The sequence below is a fragment of the Podarcis pityusensis genome, assembly GCF_964106645.2.
Source record: "Podarcis pityusensis genome assembly, chromosome: 1".
Lineage (NCBI taxonomy): Eukaryota > Metazoa > Chordata > Lepidosauria > Squamata > Lacertidae > Podarcis > Podarcis pityusensis.
Window position 1 is genome coordinate 115108137 of NC_138028.1, and position 22382 is coordinate 115130518.

Genomic DNA, 22382 nt, shown 5'->3' on the forward strand with positions numbered 1-22382 from the left:
ATCCCTTCTGGGTTATGTAAGGGTGGAAAAACGTTGTAGATGACCTGTGGACGCAGAGTTTCATCTGCGTGACTTTCTGATCTTATGACTCTGTGTAAGCTTCAAAGGTTGTCAGATGAGGAAGGTTGACATTAACTTGTTGGGGAGAAGTATCCTGTATCAGCAGCACATTCCAAAATACATTTGTATGAAAGGCAATGTCCTTCATTGCCATCTTTTGTTCTTCTGTTTTGTTGTCATAACTACATGCTTGTTAAGCACTGAATAGTCAGGATATGTCTTTATTTTAAAATTTTGCATTAAAGATCAGTTGTTTTTGTTTCACAATATGTCATATCCAGTTCCTGGTATTTATTACACTCTAGAACCGTGTGTTTGGCAGCTCATGGATGGTTTGAATAGTACTTTTTAATTGTTTCAAAAAGTTGGAGCAGGTAAATTTATTTGGAAACTGCTTGCTGTTAACATACTTATTGATCATTGTTTGTTGAGTCTACATTTCCAAAGAGGGCCAATCCTTTATACTGAGAATAAACAGACACTGCAATGGGATCAGAGCCAGGCTAGATGTTCAGTTATGCACTTGTAACATTTTCCAGGTTTTTTGCTCAATGAAAATTAGACTTGGGAACCGACAAAGTAATATGTGGAGTGATTAACCCTCTCTACTCCAGCCATTTCCCCCACTATTTCCATCAGATGCTTTCCCCTATGGGGGGAAGTTTTTTCCTCAGGAGACAAAACAAACTGAGTTTTAATTGGGGGGGGGGGAGGAAGGTTGGATGCGAAAGGGTTAAGCATGTGAAGTTAGAGATATGCACATAACAATTGCATTCTCTTACCTGTGATCATACACTTCCAACTGCTACTTATTTGTTTCTTTCTTGGAAAAGATGGGAGAAATTTACACTTTCTGACTTGTTCATAATGGATATGTTTGGAAAATAATGCAACAATTAAGGCAATAATCACCAGCTGAATAGAAACCTGATAGGCAATTCTTTTCTGTTAAGTCTGCATAAGACCTCAAGCTTAGCCAATATTTCATTCAGTCTTTCTTTTTGATTTTTGCCGAAGTCTGCCTGTACATTGCTTTAAAACAGTGTTGCTTGAGGTTAGGATTATTGGAATATGCAGCTAGCTTTTGGTTCAAATTTCAGCAAATCAGTTTTTCATACTTGAAGGTCTCTGCTCAAATCTCCAGCAGCTCCACTTGTATACCCAGGTGCTATGACCCACTACCCCACAATATGTATTGAAGAGACCCATTATTTTGGTTTCAAAATAGACACGGGTGGTGCTCTGGGTTAAACCACAGAGCCTAGGGCTTGCCTATCAGAAGGTCGATGGTTCGAATCCCCGCAACAGGGTGAGCTCCCATTGCTCAGTCCCTGCTCCTGCCAACCTAGCAGTTCAAAAGCATGAAGTGCAAGTAGATAAATAGGTACCGCTCCGGCAGGAAGGTAAATGGCGTGTCCGTGTGCTGCTCTGGTTCACCAGAAGCGGCTTAGTCATGCTGACCACATGACCCAGAAGCTGTACGCCAGCTCCCACAGCCAGTAAAGCGAGATGAGCGCTGCAACCCCAGAGTCGTCTGCGACTGGACCTAATGGTCAGGGATCCCTTTACCTTCACCTTATCCCTGCTCTAGACCAGCGTTTCCCAACCTTGGGTCTCCAGCTGTTTTTTGATTACAGCCTTCAACGTCCCAGAAGCGGGGGTCCCCTTTCCTTTACCTTTACCAGATTTTTTTCAATGAATCCAGGGATACTTTTCAACTTCAATGGATTTTGGGGACAGATCTGTAAATCCGGGGATTGTCCCTGGGAAACGGGGACGTCTGGTAACCTTAAAATAGACCACAACTTTAATGATTACAGGTGAAGGTGGTTTGGGCATAGGCACCAGGTATAACCTGTTTCAACCAGCCCATTTTCTGGTTGATTCTCCCAGGGGTCGAAAGAATGGCGGGGGAGGCCTATGGCATCCACCAAATAGGTGCAGCCCCACCCAGTATGCCATGGAGGAAAGCTATGGCCCTAGTCCCCATCTGGACAAGAACATCTCCAGTATCCCTTTAATGGGATACCTCATTCCCTCGTAGGGGCAGACCAAGACTTCCAACCTCTCCTCCAACCATGACTAAGGCTTTTACCCAAATCCAAAGGGCCTGGCATGAGGCCAGCCTCTTTTACGTATTCTAGGAGCAGACGTGAGCAAAATCTGAAGCTGAGTGAAATTCACAATGGACCCAGTCAGATCCACCCCCTGAGTGTGCCTGCCCCCTGGTTTGACTGCTATTGGCCAATTTGCACCTGGACCAAATTCAAACAATCCCCAGCCAGCAGGTGTGATATTTTGCATCTTCTGTTGGCTGGGAACCTTGGTGGAAGAAGTGGTGGGATGCTGCCATGCTACCATGCCACGTTACCTGTGATGGCAAGCAGAATTAAAAAGTTCTCAGCGCGTGGTCAGGGAGGCCTCTTTGCAAACTGGACTAGATAATGCTGGGCTAGATGGATTTAATGCCCTTATTCAGCATATCAGGCAGATGTGTGTGTTGCTATGTTTATTTTGCTTGCAGTCACACTGCATGATAGATTTTGTAGTTCTGAAGTTGCACCATATCTTCCTTGCAATAGCACTGTATGAAGGATTTAAATATTTGAAGAAAATGGTGCCAAAATCTTGAAATCAGAAATGCTGTTACCGTGAGAGTACAGAATGCTCATACCATTTGTAAGAGCACTTGTTGGAAAAGCCCATCCAAATGCTGTATGATAACACAGGTTTCTGGCACACGAAACTTAGATTCACCACCTGTTAATCTTTGCTAAACTGTTGCTGATTGTACATATTATGGCACTGATGAAGTAAGCTTTCCTTGCTGCTACCTCCCTGGCATAATAATTTCTTTAAAATGTATATTTCTTGAATACTAAACATAACCTTCCACTGAAAGTAGAAGTGCCTGCTTCTGAGTACACCTTTTTGGGTTTAGCTTTATGATACAAAGGGTGTGCAGATGTTTTGCTCTGCACAAACATCTGCATGTACCAAATGGAGGGGGCCCCAGGAGTGTGTCTACTGTCCATGCCTCTGAGTGCCCTTGTGTTCAACAGTCCTACATGCATACATTTCCTCCATGTAATTGGGAACCAACTTGGCCAAGGATAATTGCTAATTATAAGTGAGAGCCCTGCATATATACATCCATATGCACATTCAGGCTGTCCCCTCCCCCTTTTTAAATTTACTAATGGTGAACACGTGGTTTTCATGGGAAGACATGGCCAGCCAGCACAGTTCTTGTCCTCAAATGTTCACTGAATGCATTTTGCGTGTGGGGAGTGTATGCATACAGGGGCTATAGCTTCTGCAATTTTTATAGGACTAAAACACTTTGTATACTGGAGTGACCTCTGCCAAGCACTAAAAGGAGAAGGCAGGCTTCCTCAAGTTTGATGGAACTTGTTTAAACCGTGAGCATCCACTGCTTTACAGCGCATTTGTTTTGCAGAGCAGAGAATGTGTGCTCAAGTTATTTCCCTCCCATTTAGAAAGTCTGTCTGTCTTCATGCTGGAGTGTGCCAGGGGTATCAGTCTGCTGTCTGACAATTTTAACAAGGCCATCAAGACAGCAACTGTTGGCCCCTGGAACTTGTGCCAGATCAGTTATTAGACACATGGTTGCCAAGAAGTCCCCAGAGATCCTCTTTAGTTGGCCTCATAAGTTTGTTGAAATACAAGTATGGCATAACAGTTCTAAAGAAAGTGAAGGAACAAGTGTCCTTGGTTGCTATGTGCTATGTCCCTGGTATGTTCATTGTTCAAGAACTGTCTGGAATTTGCAGTGGTGGATAAATTTTTATAATGAAATGCCAGGTTAAATATAGTTAACCTTACCTTATAATGTTACTGCTCCTATGACTAGGACAAATGACTCAAAACCAGAATTTCACATAGAAGCAGCCTTCTGTATATTTTATGTTCGGGATATTTGTGTTGCCAATTTTTATTTTTATTTTTGTAACACTGTGCTCAAATTATTCTTGGGTTCAGCATTTTTAAACAAAGAAGACAGTGTTGATTTAATGTATGATTAAACGTTTCAAGGATTCCAACCCTGTGAAAGCAAATCCTGTTATGTCCAATGGGTCTAACTCTCAGGTAAGTGCCCCTGGAACTGCAGCCTAATGAAACAATTTTAGTCCCGTTCTATTAAAGACAACTTCCATTTAAAAATAAGGCTTCACCAGTCCCCCTGAGCACTTACTTAATAAATTTCATTGAGTAGTGATCTGTATATACAAGAAATACATCTAAGGGACTATAAATTGATTGAAGGTCAGCTCCCCAGTAAAAATCATTGACTTGCCTGAAGTTAACTTTATAGATTTCAACTGCAGTTAATATGTCAACAAGTATAATGGTGCAAGAATAGGCCAAGTTTCCTCATGCCGGTTTATTGGCTAATGATTCAGTCTATTGCATTTTATTCCTATGAGTATCTTCCCTAGCAGAGAAAGGCCTTGTACGCAGTGAAATGCACTTTAGTGTGGCGAAACTCTGAACAGATACTAGAACGAAGAGCTTCAGGCCTACAGTGGTTCCATATTCAGAAACAAAAATTAATGACACTGTGAATGCATTTCTGACATATTTAGTCCCCAGCTCAATGAGGTGAGAAGGTGCTGAAGTTTCAGCACTTCTTGAAATCTCGCTATTGCATATCCTGGTTATAAACAGAAAGGAAACTGACAGTCCAGTCCTGTAGGTCAGCTGCAGTCTGTCACAGTGCCATCAATTATTTGCCTTGCTCTAGCTGAGGTCAGGCTTTCTTTGCAGAGAGTCATTCACCTTCCAACTCTTTTATTTTATTTTTTGTTAAAAAAACAAATTGGTTGATATGCATTTGTGTTGCATATCCCGGAGATCTTATTTTCCAGGAAATGCTCACAAAATGTTTCAAAGCGGAGACCCTCCAGTTCTTCATGCTGCCAAAATCAATGTTATAACTGATATTTGTATGGCATTGTTGCACAGAAGCAAAGTCTGGAAGAGCACCGGCAGGTCTTCCTTAGCTAGCAGCCTGTCTCTGCTAGGTAGGGACACGGGTGGTGCTGTGGCCTAAACCATTGAGCCTCTTGGGCTTGCTGATCAGAAGGTTGGCAGTTCAAATCCGTGCAACGGGGTTAACTCCTGTTGCTTTGTCCTAGCTCCTGCCAACTTAGCAGTTCGAAAGCATGCCAGCTCTAGTAGATTAATAGGTACGGCTGCGGCAGGAAGGTAAACAGCATTTCCGTGCGCTCTGGCACCTGTCATGGTGTTCCTTTCACCAGAAGCAGTTTAGTCATGCTGGCCACATGACCCAGAATAGCTGTCTGCAGTCAAAAGCTGGCTCTTTGGCCTGAAGTGAGATGAGTGCTGCACCCCATAGTCGAATTTGACTGGACATAACCGTCCAGGGTTTCTTTACCTTTACCTTTACCTTTACCTTTACCTTTACCTTTACCTTTACCTTTACCTTTACCTTAGCTAGATGAGGTCCCATTGCTGTCTCTTTCTTTTGTCTGTCCTTGACTTCTGCATTCAGCTTGCTCCTTGACAGTCCTCTCTGCCAAAACTATCCTACAAGACAGCATGCTTACATCTCCTCTGATCTTACTCTCTACCCAATCTGTCTCCTGTCAAGGTTTCAAGCAGCCATCCTTCTCACTCTCTCCATAGTATCCCTCATACCAGAGCAGTGACTTCCATACTGCAATAAAATATTAGGTCCTCTAAAAAAACCCACACACAACCGTACAGATTCTAAACTCTCAGCCAAACATATACATTTTGCCAACCTTCATTAAAAAAATAAAAATCCTTCAGTTACAGTACAGTCTGTAGGAATCTTAGCTTGCTGTAGCTGTAAGGCATTTAATTATTTTGTGGTGCTATACAGGTGATTCATTTTTGTGCTTTTGTTTTATGGTTACTCTGTATTAATAAATAACAGCCCAGTGATGGCAAGCAGACAAGTAGTGGCTGTATGTGGGACACGGAAAAATCAGAAGGGTGGGGGATACAGTTGCACAAATTTTAATCTGTAGGAAGAAAATCTCATTTGTTTCAAGGGAGATACGTACCGTGTAAAATTGGTCAGCCGATTCTGCTTTATTCTGTAAAGGCATTACACCTGGGGGCTGAATGAAATAGTGGGGACATGAGGAAAGTGCTTTAACAAACATACCCCAGCATACAGCTTCTCCTGCTTTTTCTGCTGCTCTAGGAGGAGGCCCTCCTGAGTCCTAGGTTGTGGTGGTCAGCATTCCTTCCTCTGTCTGCTTAGCAAAAGTAATGAAATGATTATGTATCCTAAGCAATGGTATAGCCTGCTGAGTGCTGAAGCATTAGAGCTGCCTCCACGAATTGTGCTCTAACTTTCTTCAGAAGTGTTTGATTTGATTTTATTTTTTTAATGAAGACGAAGAGCATCAGGGGACCTGCTGGCATGGGCCTAGTACATGTGTGCCCCCATCACCACGTCAGTGGCCCTGCACTTGTTCCCAAGGAACCTTTTTCTTTCTCTTATGTATATGTTCAAGGTTCTTATTATTTAAACTGCACTTTTCTTAAAGCTTTAGATAACCTATTTTGGTGCTTGATATTTCATTTTGATTTATTGGTGTGCTCTCCAAACTCTGTTTTCCACCCTGAATATAGGATCTATATATTTCTTGCCACATTTTTTTTTGTCTCTACAGTGTTTTGTGCATAAACAACCATAAATATCCATTAATGTTCTTTCCTTAGCCCTGAGTGATCACTTTTGCGGGAGCCTTGTTCTGGCACATTCATTTGCTTTAGCTAGATTTTAAAGTACAAAATTCTGTTTCCAAAGTAAAAGGTAGCCTTGCTCCTGCACTCCCTTTATTGTCGACACTTAACACTTGTCTCAGTGTGACATGCATATGGAAATCATCCTTGCAGATCAGTGGGAGCAGGGCTTTCCGTGGTACTCTCCCAGATCCAGTAGAGCAAGTCAATATCCAAATCTAATCTGTAATAAAAATATTTCCACCTTTCATATCAGATAAAGTCAGGGACAGGGAGACATGCTCGAGTAGAGCATTCCAAAGCTGGGGTGCAGCAGCCAAGAAGGACTTCTTCCTTTTTCCACATGCCCCAGATGCCCAAAGAGAGGTGATCATGAGTAGGACCTTCTCAATAGCCTTTAACTATTGCAGTAGTTCTTAAGGGGAGAGGTGCTCAATTGAGTTTACAAGTTTTTGGAGGCTTCTGCCCACCCTTCATGGCTGAGATTCAAAATAACTACAGAGAGTCAACTGGCATTCCCCTCTCCAATTCCAGCTGGACTGGACCTTCTCTTTGGAAGGTTCAGCACCATCACTAGTCCTACCTTTTGGACAATGTCACAGCCTAAGCACATTGTGAGTTAGGGACGTTAATGCTCAGAAAGGGCGCTGTGAGCTCCTCTCAGCCCATGGGGATATAGCGTGGATATAAAATAAAATAACCAAACAGTGGTTTCCACACATACACCCAAGCTTTTGTGAGACTCCCATGAGCTGACAAAGTTCATAGTCAACCCCAGTGCCCTTAGGTGTTGTTCATAAATTAATTGCTCCTTCTTGCTTCCTCCGTTTGTTGACTCTCACAAGTGACCTACTTACAAATAAACATATTATTTATAAAAATACAAACTGCATATGTGATAGAAACATTTTGCACCAGCACCTACTTGCACCCACTTCTTATTAGGAGGCATTACCAAATGCATCTTTGAGATTTTGCCCATATTGTCTAATGTAGTTTACGCTGCAGAGAAAGAGCCAACAGTCAAGTCTGATCATAATGATTTAGCTCCTTTTTGGCCAACTATGGAGGTTAGAAGAGCCAATGTTGTTGGCTAGCCCTTGAGAAAAGTTTCAGAAGCCACAATTTCATGCTAGTATTGTTTCATGAAAGCTGATGCCCTGAAGATCATAGTTTAACTTATTGCATTCTGTATGGCACCTAATTTTGCATTCTCACATAACCTGTAGTTTATCCTGCTTACTTAGGTGTTTTTACCTGTAGGCATCTCCTGTGTGATGCACTGACCTCTTTCATTCTATGTATCGTACTTGTTGGCATACTATAATTTAAATGATACGAGACAGGTCTAGTGTGCTTCAAGATCCTTTCTGAAGGCATTACATTAGGCTAGAATCTTTGGATTTTTTCAGTGCCTCTTATGAGACTTCAGCTAATCAGAGTTTTCCATACACCTGGTGATATTTTGCATGGGAGTAAGCCACATTTCTCCACATTTCAGATATGAATGAGCATATCAGCAAGCATGGCTTGCAAGCATGGCTTGCAAGAAAAAAAAATTGTCCAATTTTTTTTAGCTCTGTATAAAGACAGAATACTATTTTTAAAAAATATTCTGCTTTAAAGTGGGACTTCATGTACTCCACATAGAAACCATTTTCTGAGACCACAAGGTCATCAAGATAAGAATAAAATCAATATTCAAAATAAAATAAAATAAGAATAAAATCAATATTCAAAATCAGTATTCAAAATTGGAATACAAAAGAGGGAGGTATGAGGAAGTCCGGGAAACAAGTAAATGTAAAAGAAGTTATGAAAAGACGGAATTGTTTTTAACTGTTTTTTTTCTTTTTATCTTTTTGTAATTTGTATTTTGTATTGTGTATCTTTCTTTTTTCTTTTTAAATTTTTCTTGTTTATTAATGTGATTCTATTTTTTCTGAAACTTTAATAAATATTAATTAAAAAAAAAAGAATAAAATCAATAGATCTTTCTTCCTGAGCTCCCTGAGATACTATGCCTATCTATCTCTTGAGCACACTCCTTTCAACCCTGAGCCTACAGTTATTCAAATATTTACACTGTCTGCATGTTTAACATATTGTTACGCTTTGGTTTTTTTTCCCCTCAGCAGCAAAGAGATGTTTATTTGCTGCTTTGCAAACAACCCCAGCCTGATTCTCACTTTTTCAGTCTCGGGATTTACTTCTCACCATGCACAGATTGCAAAGGAGAAAGGTCCAAGTACAGTGGTACCTCTGGTTATGAACTTAATTTGTTCTGGAGGTCCGTTCTTAACCTGAAACTGTTCTCAACCTGAGGTACCACTTTAGCTAATGGGGCCTCCCACTGCCACCGTGCCGCCGCCACGCAATTTCTGTTCTCATCCTGAAGCAAAGTTCTTAACCCCAAGGTACTATTTCTGGGTTAACGGAGTCTGTAACCTGAAGCGTCTGTAACCCGAGGTACCACTGTATGGCAGGAATGGGAAAGCTCAGGCCCAGGGGGCAAATGCAGTTTTCCAGGTCTCTCTCATGCCACACACCCTCTCATGGGCTCTGCTCTGCACCCTCAAGTTCTTTTTCCTAGGTGGAATGTGTCATTGAACTGTGATCATTCCTCTTGCTTGCCTGGACGCAGGGTGGAGAGAAGGGTGTTTGTGTAGTAGATAACTCTGACTTTTGCATGGCTGGAATGTCCTGACTGATGTACATTGCTGATAAGCACATCTGTTGCTCCCAGAGCTTAAGACGTTCGTTTTTTAAAAGGAGCTATAGTGAGCCTGCCACTTACACAAAGGTTCAGTTCCAGGAATCCGTGTGCAAAGGTAAAACCCCCAGAGCTGGCCCCACAGGGTGGAGGACTGCTTAATGAGAGCTTCCTTAGGGACCTCCTGTGACCTTCCCAGACCCTGGTAAGCAAGGAAAACCTGCTTGGGTGCAAAATAAATAAATGGAGATGAACTGGGTAGCAGAGAGGGACTGATTCATCCAGGGAGCATGAAAGGTGAAATGAGTTTTCAATACCTCTTGGACCATTTTATGATCATTTTATGCCAGTCAGCTCCTCAAGTTGCCTAGCCAAATCACAATTAGCCTAAGAAACATCAGTCAATTGCTGGACAGTTCAAAAATGTATGAGTAATCTGATTTAGTGAAAAATCAGAGCAGGAAATGTTACCCACCTAACCAGTGGCCAACTCCCCCTCTCCAGTCAATTCCAGCTCCACATCTAAGTCTGTAACTGGTAAGCATATACATTTCCTCCTTCCTTCACTCATACAATACCCGGCATCTTTACAATCTGTTTTTACTCATCATTAAATGAGAGAAGGCCTTTGGTACTTCAAGAAAGACTGGACGCGTGTATATGAGTTGAGGGAGCAGAAGTGAAATGGAAGTGAGGGAGTGTCTGTCTGCACTTGTTCCCCAATACTTGATAGTTGCTGATTGCCATTTCAAGGTCTAGGTTAAAAAGGGAAGGAATGAGAATTGTGTAATTTTATCAGCCTTGCACCACTTACCATATATTCTATTTTGGATAAAACGAATAAACATGTGCAACCAATATATTAATAAACCACACAGTAGAAGTTATCTTTCTTCCCAGAAGAAATTGTTAATGGGCGTATTTTAAAAGATTGCTTGATATAGCTTGGTGATTTTGGAACATAGCTGTTAATATTATAAGTGGCAACTTTCGCTTATAGGTTGATAGCTGTAGGCATCATGACATTTCTTGGTGCTATTTTAGAGCCCAAGAATATAGGCTAAATTTAGATCATCCATCTATTAACAGAGAGAACAATTTCTCTTCTACAGATTATGTTATACATAGTCACTGTACATCTCAGTCAACTTTGTTTTCAAATCCCTGGAAGAGAATATAATTGTGCAACTATTTATAGGAGAGGTTCCAAGAACTGAACCTAATTTGTATAAAGTGCAGCGCCGTACTGAAATCTGTCCTCAGGTTTCTTGAAAGTTTTCTTTCTCCCTGTGAAAGAACCTTCCATTTTTTCCTGCCTAATTTTTATGGCATTTGAGAATTTCCTTAGCATTTTGGTGGGTCTGAAATTTTGATATATGCCACCCTTGGCAACCTTACAAAGATATGGTGGTATCTTCCTTCCAGTAAACATTTCTGCTGCTCAAGGCTACCTCATGATGGCTGTCATTGACGTGTGGGCATCTGGGAAGACTGCAAATTGCACACCACTTTTGAAATACTATGTAGACACTCTCATAAGCTTTTCAACCAGCTCAAAAATCAGAGAAGTGCATCAAAACCTTGCATCCCACCCATGAGAATTTCATTGATTTCCCCCCTCCCTTTACCTTTGATAAGTTTTTTATGCAATTACTTTGCTTGTTAAGTTACAGATAGGTAGCCGTGTTGGTCTGCCATAGTCAAAAAATAAAAAATAAAAAAAAAATGGTACTGGAAGGATTTTTTTTATTTTGCTTGTTAACTGATGGAGGATGGTCAGAAAAATGACAGAGGCAAACATCTTCAACAGAACATGAGTTGAGTGGCATGCTGGATTTCATAACTATATCAGCAAACTGTTATTCTGAAAGTTTTGTTCATTTTACGTTTCAAAGTTTATTAGACTTGTTCATACTGCCTCCATCCCAAAGCCTACATCATCTGTGTTGTCATTGCATCCTTTTGCTGTATTGCTCTCACCTGCTTTGCACTCTTACTTGCAGTAATAACTGCCCAAAAGTATGGCTAATTATGACTCTTGGTTGGAGATGCTTGATGCTATGAACCGTCTAAGGAAGAGGTCCACAAAGAAAATAACCAAAATTCTCGGATATGTCTCTGAGTGCCAGGTGACCAATTAAAACCTTAGTGACAATGCAAGATGAATTCACAATTGGTGCAGTGACTGAAAATATTGCAAAATACAGTGAGAATAGCCTTATTAGTAAGACTGTTTTCTATAATATAAATCTTCAGAATTCCTAGCTCAGCGTTTGTGGAGGACCACAAGCTAGTTGCTGGCATACTATTCATTTTTAAAATACAGATTGCTTAAATACACATATTGTAAATATGGGAAAGTGGTTTGGGGAGCAAACACAATAGACTACTGTTTTTGCCTGGACAAGGAGGAAAATTTGCATTATACACAAACTCTTGTCTAAATTTGTATGCTTTTGTAAGATGGAAGAATACCTATGGAGGAATGCATTATAAGAATAAGTATTCCACAGTGAAGGTGAATGATTTGTGTCAATGAAAAATGAGTGTTGAGACCTTAAGGTTAATCTACCAGTGGTCATCACGCATTGTGTTTAATTCTGTGCATCTGTGATTTGAACTCTTCTCCTATAGAAATCTAAATATCACTTTACATATTATTAGAAGAAGAGCAGGAAGTTAGGAGTTTGACGGTGCTGCTAGAACCATCCTTGGCACTACGCCCATCTTCAGTTGGCATCAACCACTGCCTTTGTTGGACCGAAATACTATAGCTACACTCCTCCATGCTCAGCTAATCTCCAGACTGGACTACTGCAAGGTGCTTTATGTGGGGCTGCCCTTGAAGGTGATCTGAAAGTTGCAACTAGTGCAGAAAGTGACAGGCATAGTGTTGATGGGAATAGCAGGTCAGTTGCATATATCCTGCTGACTGGTTGCTAGTTATATTCCCAGCCAAAGTCATGGTGCTTATGTTGACAGCTGAAACTCTAAATAGGCAGGGTCCCAAATATCTGGGGATATTTTCAACCATTTTGAAACCTGCCTATGTCTTCCTCCATTTTCAACCTGCCTATGTCTTAAGATCAGCACAAGAAGTTGTCCATGCACTTAATGAGGTCTGTACTGTGGGGCCCATGGAAGAGCCATTTTCATAGTGTGTGGAATGATCTCCCCACTAAAGTACATCTCACTCTAGTCTTATATTCTTTTAGTTGCCAGGTAAAAACCCCTCCATTTTCACCAGGCCTTATGAGGCTGATGAGTTAAGTAATTTTTAAGAGAGCTCACTTGGTAGAGCATGAGACTCTTATTCTCAGTCATGGATTTGAGCCCCACATTGTGCAAAAAGATTCCTGCATTCCTGAGGGTTGGACTAGATGATCCAAAGAAATATCTTCGTTATAAATAAATACTATATTAACCAGGTGGAAGTTCACTGTGCTTGTATCAAATTCTTTTTTTAAAAAAAAGTACCTAATGTTAGCTTTTTCTTGAGTAGAGGCCACAAAGATTACAATAAGTGAAGTGGTCCTGACCTGATGTATTAATGGCTTTTGTTGCTCGACAGCAATCTCCATTCAGCATTTATTTTGTATCAAGTTCCATATTCATTTAGGTGCGTTAGTAATGGACAGATTATCCAGTATTGTTAGGAAGGTTTTTGGTTTTTTTTTAAGAATAGCTTACATCTTCCAATTTACAATCTTTCCTTTTGTGGAAGCCATTCTAGGTGTGAATGAATGGTTCAAATGTGTTCATCACATTTGCACTCTGAAACGTCTTGCACGCACACCTCAAATTAGAATGTGTAAAAAGCCCCTTTGGCAATCACACCTTTTTTTTCTGAACAGTAATTAAAAACATATAACTTCTTGCTTATCATGGTTCTTAGAACAGGAGTCAATGAGACTGTTGATTTCATGTGGAAAATCATCGTGTATAAATTTATGCAATCAACATTTAAGAAACCCCTGACATCTTGTTTGCTAACTTTCAGATAGCTCAGTTGGTTAGAGCGTGGTGCTCATAACGTCAAGGTTGTGGGTTTGATCCCTGTACAGGACAGCTGCATATTCCTGCATTGCAAGGGGGTGGACTAGTTCCTTCCAACTCTACAGTTATGTGATTCCATGATCTTCCAGTCAAATGGTCAGCTTATAGCACCCCTTTATCACACAGCCCAGCCAGTTGGAAACTGAGCTAACAAACCCCGAGCAACTTGTATATGTGTTTTCACACTCACACTCACATTTCATTTTCTTTAAAAAAAGTTTTTTGGCTCTAGCATAGGTCTTTAAACTTAATATGCAAAGAGCAGTGGCAAAATTCATGATGAGCCTCTACTTGGCCAAATCAGGGGTGTATTGATTGTTTCTGCCATCTAGTTGCTCAGGTAGGTGTGTAGCTCTGGTGTGAATTGACTTTAAAAGGTGCATGAGCGGGGAAATAGTTGTTGCTCCCATATTTTGCTCCAGTAAGATGCCATTCCATTCCCTCCCCCCGCTGCTAAAAATAGTAAAACTTCATTTCAGAATTCTGAAAGGATGCCAGGGGTGTTTTTAATGAGCCCGCCTCTAAACGAAGAGGGATAAGTATGATGTGTGTTGCTGTCAAGCTCTTCTTGCCTGGATATGTCATTTGTTTTTTAGGGATTCAATTTCTCTGTGTAACTCTTGTTCTGTGCTGATATTTCCTGAAGACAGAAGAGCATTCTGGATATGCTATCCTTTGCAAATGCAGGCTATCTTCCCGGCCACACCTAAGCCTTTTCTGTTTATTGGAAGGATTTGACTGCGCTTTCAGGCTACATTACCATTCACACTGCTGCTCTATAAGCTTGCATGGCTTTGTGTCGCTGTTGTTGTTTTAAATCACCAGTATGACATTTTTGGTAACTAGCTATCTCCACTTCTACTTGTGTCACACAAGCTGACGATCAGTTTGTGAAGTCCTCTTACGGTTTATAACTTCGAGGGAAAGCCTGCTGATCAACTGACAGTTTTTCAGTATGCAGCTTTATTTCTGGTGACACTGTATTATTTTCACGTTTTTAGCATCAACAGAGCAAACTTCAAAAGCTATTAAAAATTCATTTCTAAATAACGTGTTTGCAAAGTCAAGTTCCTGCCCTTTAAAAGAAAGTGGAGGATATTGTTGCATGGTGTGCATTGTAAGCACGTTGCACACTATTTCTTTGAGTCTGTAAGTGTAGAATAGTGGGTAGACATAGCAGACGACGCAGCGATTTCTCCAAAGCAGCTCTTTATTTGTAAGCTGGAACAGAACTGAACAGCAAACAGCTCAGCCGGCCTGCTTTTATAGGCAGCCGGCTGTCAACATTGTAGCAACAACAACCCAGGGTTTCCCGCCTAAGATAACTGACGTGGACCTGAGTGAAAACTATATACACGATACTCCTGGTGGCCAGGGTGAGAACTTCAATACATAACAGTAAGAATCACTTATTCCTTCCTTACTTTGTTTGACCTCCTTATACCGACCCCCTCACAACTTTGAGCCCTCATCCTTCAACAGCAAAAATCTAGACTCTGTAGTTAGTAGGCATAAAAATAAATCTGTGCTGCAGATCCAAAACCCAAATTCTGCTTCTTGTAAAACCTGAATTCTGAAGTTCTCTGTGAGCAGAGTACAAAACTACAAAAGCAATGCTAAACTTTTGTTTGTTTGAGAAGGCTGAATGTCATTCGCAGGGATGCTGCTGCTGCTGCTGCTGCTGCCTCTTACTGGAATGAACAGTAAGCCTTTTGCCTCCTCTGCAGGGGGAGGAGTCATTCCTCACACAAGGGGGAGGGACTTCTTTTCTTTGGGGGTGGGGGAAAGGCAAGTTGATGAGGTGTCTATTGCAATCGATGCGGCATCTGCAACGTTAACAGTCTACCCCAGTTTTCAGTCTCTGAAGAACAGATTCAGATATGCAAGCATGTCCTTAATGAAAAGGCAGCACCCCAAGAAGCATGTGGGAAAATCTTGGCATGGGCTAGTCATGTGGAGCAGAGGTGCCAGCTTGCAAGGACGATTTGAGGGGGGGCGTTGTCCTGCGTGTGAGCATCGCACCTCCCTGCCTAAGCTGGGCTGAAGCTTCCCAGGCTTTGGGAAGGAGGTGCCTGGGGAACATCTGGGGGGACTAGCCTAGTCCCCCTAGTCCACTGACCACACATCATTGACGTGGAGGTCTGTATCAAAGCATACTTTCTAACTTTTGAATAGCCTCTCAGTTAACAGAAACTTGGAGATAGGTATGCCATAGTTTGATTATGACTGTTTCTTTAAAAGCTCTTCATCTCCAATGGCTCAGTGCTCCATTTGTCTCCTGTCCTCTCCCCGTAAAGGTAAAGGACCCCTGACAGTTAAGTCACGAACGACTCTGGGGTTGCGGCGCTCATCTCGCTTTACTGGCCGAGGGAGCCGACGTTTGTCCGCACAGAGCTTCCGGGTCATGTGGCCAGCATAACTAAGCTGCTTCTGGCGAAACCAGAGCAGCGCATAGAAACCCCATTTACCTTCCCACCGGAGCGGTACCTATTTATCTACTTGCACTTTGACGGGCTTTCGAACTGCTAGGTTGGCAGGAGCAGGGACTGAACAACAGGAACTCACCCCGTCACGGGGATTCAAACTGCTGACCTTCTGATCGGCAAGCCGTAGGCTCTGTGGTTTAACCCACAGCGCCACCCGCGTCCTGCTGGTTCAGTACTTGCATGCTATTCTTTGATGGTTCATAAAGACTTGGGACCCACAACGTTTGAAACTGCAATAGAGCAACAACTGCCTAGAACATATGGGTTGTATTGAATTAAGTCCTACTCTGAGCAGACTTACTGAAATTACATAAACCTAAGTTAGTAATTTCCATTACATGCAGCGGATCTACTCTGAGTATGACTAACATTGGACGCAACTCTCATGTGCTAGATAGTACTGAGCTTAAGACTCTTTTGTAGAAAAGCACATGCCCTAAACACAATGGGTTGGATTCAGCTAATGAGTCCCGGAGGCACCAGCCCTCTGTGATGGCACTGTGGGGCTTTCCCTCATGCCCCCTTGAAATTAGCTTGTATGTGAGTAAAGAGAAGGGGGGCTGTTCCATCTGACAAGCTGCAGTGCTTGTGTCAAGCGGGACACTCACCGGAATGTGATGTTTAATTCTGCCCAGTGTTTATACATACATACATAGCCCTACAGGTAAATTGTATGGAATTCCGCAAAAGGTGATATTTATTTGAAAAGAGGGGCCCATGCTAATTCCCTCTTTCCTTGGTCTTGATTCACTTCAGTATGATATTCATTTCTGTTTGTTCCTTTGTGGAAGACAATCAAAATTCTAGCCATGATTATAGGGAGGGGTGTGAGAATATATAAAAGATTATTAAGCTTTAGACAGAGTAGTGTGTAACTATGTGGGATGTTTTTTGAATTTAAATTCACAGCTTTCTGTCTGGTGGATTCGGTAAAACGAGTATATTATTAGGGCTGCAAAAAACCCCAACCCCCCCCCAACTTCTTTTCCATAAAACATAGCAATTTCTGGTGCATCAAACAGTATTAGTTAAAGTGTTGATTGTGTGAAAGGGCACTGGATACCAGATGTTTACCTACAGTAGCTGAGCCTCCACAGAGTTGTGAAGTTGAAGTATCACATGAAGATAACTTTTGATACATTGACTTTATTATAGCGTCTGAGTACTGCATGCCAGTTCAGTGTAGAGCAACATCTGTGCACCTTTTGGATGCTAATTGGCTCCACGGAGCATTGTTTTACGTTGAAACGGTTCTTGTTGCCATTCTGCATTTGGGGTGGCTCTGCATCATTGACTTTGTTCAGCTGTGCTGGTTCATAAGGGCCATAGCTCAGTGGTAGAGCATCTGCTTTGCATTCAGAAGGTCCCAGGTTCAATCCTCAGCATCTCACAGTAGAGCTGGAAATGGCCCCTGTCTGACACACTGGAGAGTCACTGGCAATCAGTATAAGGCAATACTAGGCTAGATCAATCCCTGGTCTTCCTGTGTTCCTATGACTGTCACTTAAAGAGGAAGTTAAGCTTGGATGTAATTTGCCCCCTGAACGGCAGGTGTAAATTGACTCACTTTTGGGTCAGAGGCAGGATGTTGCCACCCACATATTCTCGGGGCTCAGGAAGGGATTGTTTATGTCTCCGTGCAGCTGGTTGGTTTTGACCTGAGCTTTAAATCTGCAATCCTACACACACTATAAGCTCTACTGAAATCAGTAAATATAGTTAGAATCTAGATGTGGGTTAGCATAATAATATGGCACACTCTATACTTAATTGTATTTTTCGCCCAATAAGTATATATATTGGTGTCTGATTTTTATTATTATTTTATAGCTACAGTTAATACTAAAGGGTTGTTACCTGATGTGTTTAGGTAGTTAACTGTTACTTTTTTTTTTACAGGTTTTCTTTTGCATAATAATAATAATAATAATAATAATTAACAACAACAACAACATAGCATATATAAAACATAGTATACAGCATATATAAAGCATGCATCTTCTTTTGCATCTTTTTATCGTTGAAGCAGATAATAGGTGAATGGCTGAGAGAAGATCATGACATTTTCATTATGTTGACATGCCAGAAAGAATTTCTGTCTCTCACCGTATATAATGCACGTCTCTTTATTTATCGGAAAAAAGGGCTATTATTTTGTGGATCTTAAATAAATATGCCCTTTAGGATTCTGCTGAAAAACCCATAACAGCATGTACAATAAATTCTAACAGAGACAAATATTTGAAGAATGACTTCTTTATATGAGTATTTTGGAATTGTCCAGTTTGTAAAATATTGTGTTGCCGTTTCCACTCTACTCCTTCTTCATGAAGGATGCAAAATGAGGAGGAGGAGGAGGAGGAGAGCTCATGCAGGGAGGGAGGCCAACTGGAGGGCATGCTATTGCCCAAGTGCCCCATCAACAAACAACAAACCTGTAGCTGGTCCTGCAGATATATACTGACTTAATTGTAGACAGCGACAAATAACTTGATTGCAATATCCCAATGGCCACTTTCTCACACATAACACATGAATGGAATCTGCACACTGAAAGAAGCAGCAGGAAGACACTGCTGGCCCAGCCCTCAACATTGTGCAACTTCCCTGGCCACCCACCCCAACATCTATATCAGGGGTCAGCAAACTTTTTCAGCAGGGTGGCAGTCCACTGTCCCTCAGACCTTGTAGGTGGCCAGACTATATTTTGGGAAAAAATAATAATGAATTCCTATTTCCCACAAATAACCCAGAGGTGCATTTTAAATAAAAGCAGACATTCTACTCAAGTAAAAACACGCTGATTCCCAGACCGTCCGCAGGCCGGATTTAGAAGGCGATTGGGCTGGATCCGGCCCCCAGGCCTTAGTTTGCCTACCCATGATCTGTATGTTAGGCATGAAACCCTACGCATGTAGACCTCTCCAGGAACTGGAACCATGCATGATCAAGAAGCTTAACTGTGTAGACGTATGCTGCTCAAATGTCTGTGCCTAATTTGTAGGTTTCAAGGGGCACAGCCAATGAAACTGTTTGACATTGATGCGGGCTAGCAGCACAGCCCCCACTGCTTCTTTCAACAACTGGGTTCCTTTCACACATACCTCGTGTTGTGGGGGGGGGGGGCTGATGATGATCATCCTTGTTATCAGTTGCCTCATGCAATAGATCTCTGGGTGACATGCAATACAATATAAAACAAAACAGTTAAAAACACATCAAAATACAAACTATTTATCATCAAAGTCAAGCTAGGCAGCAACAACAAAAACAACTAGCAGTTAGTGAATGTTTGCAAATAGAGAGTAGTTATACTGTTGCTCTGTTGCTACCCAAATAAACATCCCTCAGACCAACAAGGCCAAGTTGTATTTCAGAAAGAGAAATATGTCAATAGCAATCCATGCAGTTATGGGGAGAAATGAAGAAGGATCATATGCACAGCTCCTGTGGAATTGAAACATACTCTTGTTTTCTTAAATTGATTTGATGTATTATATTTCTATGCTGTTATTCATTCAAAACATAATAGAGCATCACAAAATACAGCATAAATCATTTAAAATAATTAACAAATCACAAGTAAAGCAATTGCAGTCTATAAAACACTATCAACGAAACAGCAATTTAAAAATAAGCTAAACATCACAATTACAGCAAAAAGTCATATTGTACGATATAAAAGATTAATATGGCATCTACCGTATTTTTAAGTATATGAGATGCCGCCATGTATAAGACTTTTGGGGACCCCAGATTTAGAAAATGAGGGGAGATGGACCGGAGTTGTTGAGCTTTTTTTGGAGGGAGATGCCCCCAAAATCACTGAAGAAAACAAGTGTCTTGACACCAGCATCTGCCAATCAAACACAATCAAATTGCCGAAGCAGCATCCAACTATAACCCACACAATCGCCGCTAGCAAGCTCCTGCTGCAACCAGCCACCCGTCACGCATATGTACTGTCTGTGTATAAGATGCTCCAAGATTTAAAAACTTATTTTAAAGTACAAAAACATAGTCTTATACATGGAAAAGTATGGTATAATCTATAATGCCATATTAATAACATAGCGACTAAAAAAATAAGCAAGGCACTGTTAAGTTCATATGCACATTCCCCACGGTCCCATGACTTAAAATCTTTCACTCTATCCAGTTCATTAAAATACACATAAAAGTACATATAATGCCAGTTGCTAAGCCAGCTCAAGTCATTTAGGGTGACAGTATCTTGGCCAGGTACTAAATCTGATAGGTAAATACCACAGTGCTAGAGACTGGAATTTCTTCAGAATAAGTGCATGATGCTTAGTTATTTTTGAGCTACCCAGCCACCACCCTTCCCCATTTTTACTGGATAGATGATTCAGAAAGCAATCCTCCCAATGACTAAACCTGCTGAAACCTTCCGAGGGGGAAATAGTTCCTTCTTGAAACTCTGATGAAAAGAACACTTGTGCATTCATCCCTGTGGTGTATTCAAACCTGCCATGAGGTACAGCACTTTTTGGAACATTACACAAACTTCCTTGTTTTAAAGCATGCACTAGTTCAGAATATGCAAACAAGAACTGAAAGAGACCTTGCAGGCCAGTTCTGCGTAAGCAGGAAACCCAATATTTACACAATAATCAATAGGGCAGCGAGCACAAAGATCAGCAGTGACTTCTTCTACAGAGTGTGGTTTAAACCCAGTAGGAGAAGCTAGAATCTTCTCTTATATTTCCTAGGGAGACCAATAAAATCTAGGATAGTTTTGAATTAGAATTGGGGGGGGGGGGAGAGAGAGAGAAAGTAAACTCGCTTAAAATCTTTCCATCTAGTTCAGAGCTACAACCTTATTGTATATCTATACAGAATATAAGGTTCTGTAAACATGGGTTTTTGGGTGGTGGGGTATGTTGCCTGGTTTTGCTTTAATATAATGGGTGGGCGAAGTAGGTGTTAATAAAGTATCAGCTATGATTACTGTAACTGCTACTATTATTTCTCAACAGGGAATAAGCCATGTGAGAAACTGTAGACTCGATCATGTTGTGACTCAGGGTGTGGCACTGTGTGATTTTTTTTAAAAAGCACTCAGTGATACCCTAGCACAGCGGTTCTCAAACTCTGGGTCCCCAGATGTTGTTGAACTACAACTCCCATCATCCCTGAGCTCTGGCCATGCTAGCTAGGGGTGATGGGAATTGTAGTTCAACAACATCTGGGGACCCACAGGTTGAGAAAAGCTGTATGAGCACTTTCCATATAACCCTTTCATCAAAACAGTCACTGGTGTGTGTGTGTGTTTTCTTGCAGTAATATATGCACACATACAACTCAGCACAAGCTCCCGGCCAATATATGGGGCTAATGTATAATTTCCATCTGCTCTGCAGCCCCAGAGCAACTAGCAGTTGGAGCTAATTGTTTGTTTCTGGTTGGGAGGAGGGAAGCAGGCTTCTTGCAGCTTCTCCTTTTGGGGCTGATGGAATGGGCCATGCTGATGCGCTCCCTTGACATGACATCCCCGTCCCTCGGTTGATGGCGGAGGCCCAGTGAAAATTGCCACAAACTACCATGGTGCTTTTAACTGAGGATAGCTCAAGACCGCTGCCTAGGGAACTGTTTAAAGAGTGTAAAACTGCTAAAGAAGAAGGAAAAGACTTTTCCAGTGTTGCCCTGACACACATTCTTCTACTGAAGAGAAAGAGCAACAAGACGGCAAAAAGTATCATGCTGTAAGGAGGCAAAGAAGAAGCAAGGGAAAAGGCAGAGATTTAGCCTGCAAGCAAGAGGTTCAACACTATGGGTGAACAAGGAATTTGAAATCTCAATGACACATGGAGGGGAGGTACCATGCTAGTACCATGAGATAAGTAAAGCAATAAAGGAGGTTCTTCTTCTGGGTTCAAGAACCCATGGGTGACATAGAATGGGTAAAGCGAACTAACTAGGGATTTGAAACATCAACATAGTTGGGCGTTGTTTGGATCATTTTTGGTTGATGCTGCCTGAGGATGTTGACAAGGCACTCGTGGTGATGCGTTGGACCATGTGCTCCCTTGAGCACACAGTTTAATCTGGCCAGCAGGGCAGTAAGAATATACCTTCTTGATGCAGAATCACTCTGAAATGTTCTGCATAAAAAAGGAAAGAAATGATCACAATAGCGGTAGTGGGTGTACATTCTCACCTCCCCACTCCAGCAGCCCCAGTAAAGATGGTGTAGTCAGGTCTGTCCGAGAAAAGAAGCAGTGTAGTTGAAAATAACTTGTAGCTGTGTGTCAGAGAGTAAGACAAACTGAAAGCTGAGT

The 22382-nt window shown here is 41.5% G+C and overlaps 1 protein-coding gene and 1 long non-coding RNA gene across 6 annotated transcripts in view; one reads left to right on the forward strand and one right to left on the reverse strand.

The window, feature by feature from the left end:
* Positions 1–22382, forward strand: part of ZNF385B (zinc finger protein 385B) — a 190421-nt gene that overhangs the window by 54445 nt on the left and 113594 nt on the right. The window lies entirely within an intron of this gene.
* Positions 17344–20822, reverse strand: LOC308458864. Its single transcript, XR_013977738.1, has 3 exons — positions 20479–20822; positions 19185–19252; positions 17344–17503 (listed from the first exon to the last, which is right to left on the reverse strand). It is a non-coding gene; the product is annotated as an uncharacterized lncRNA (long non-coding RNA).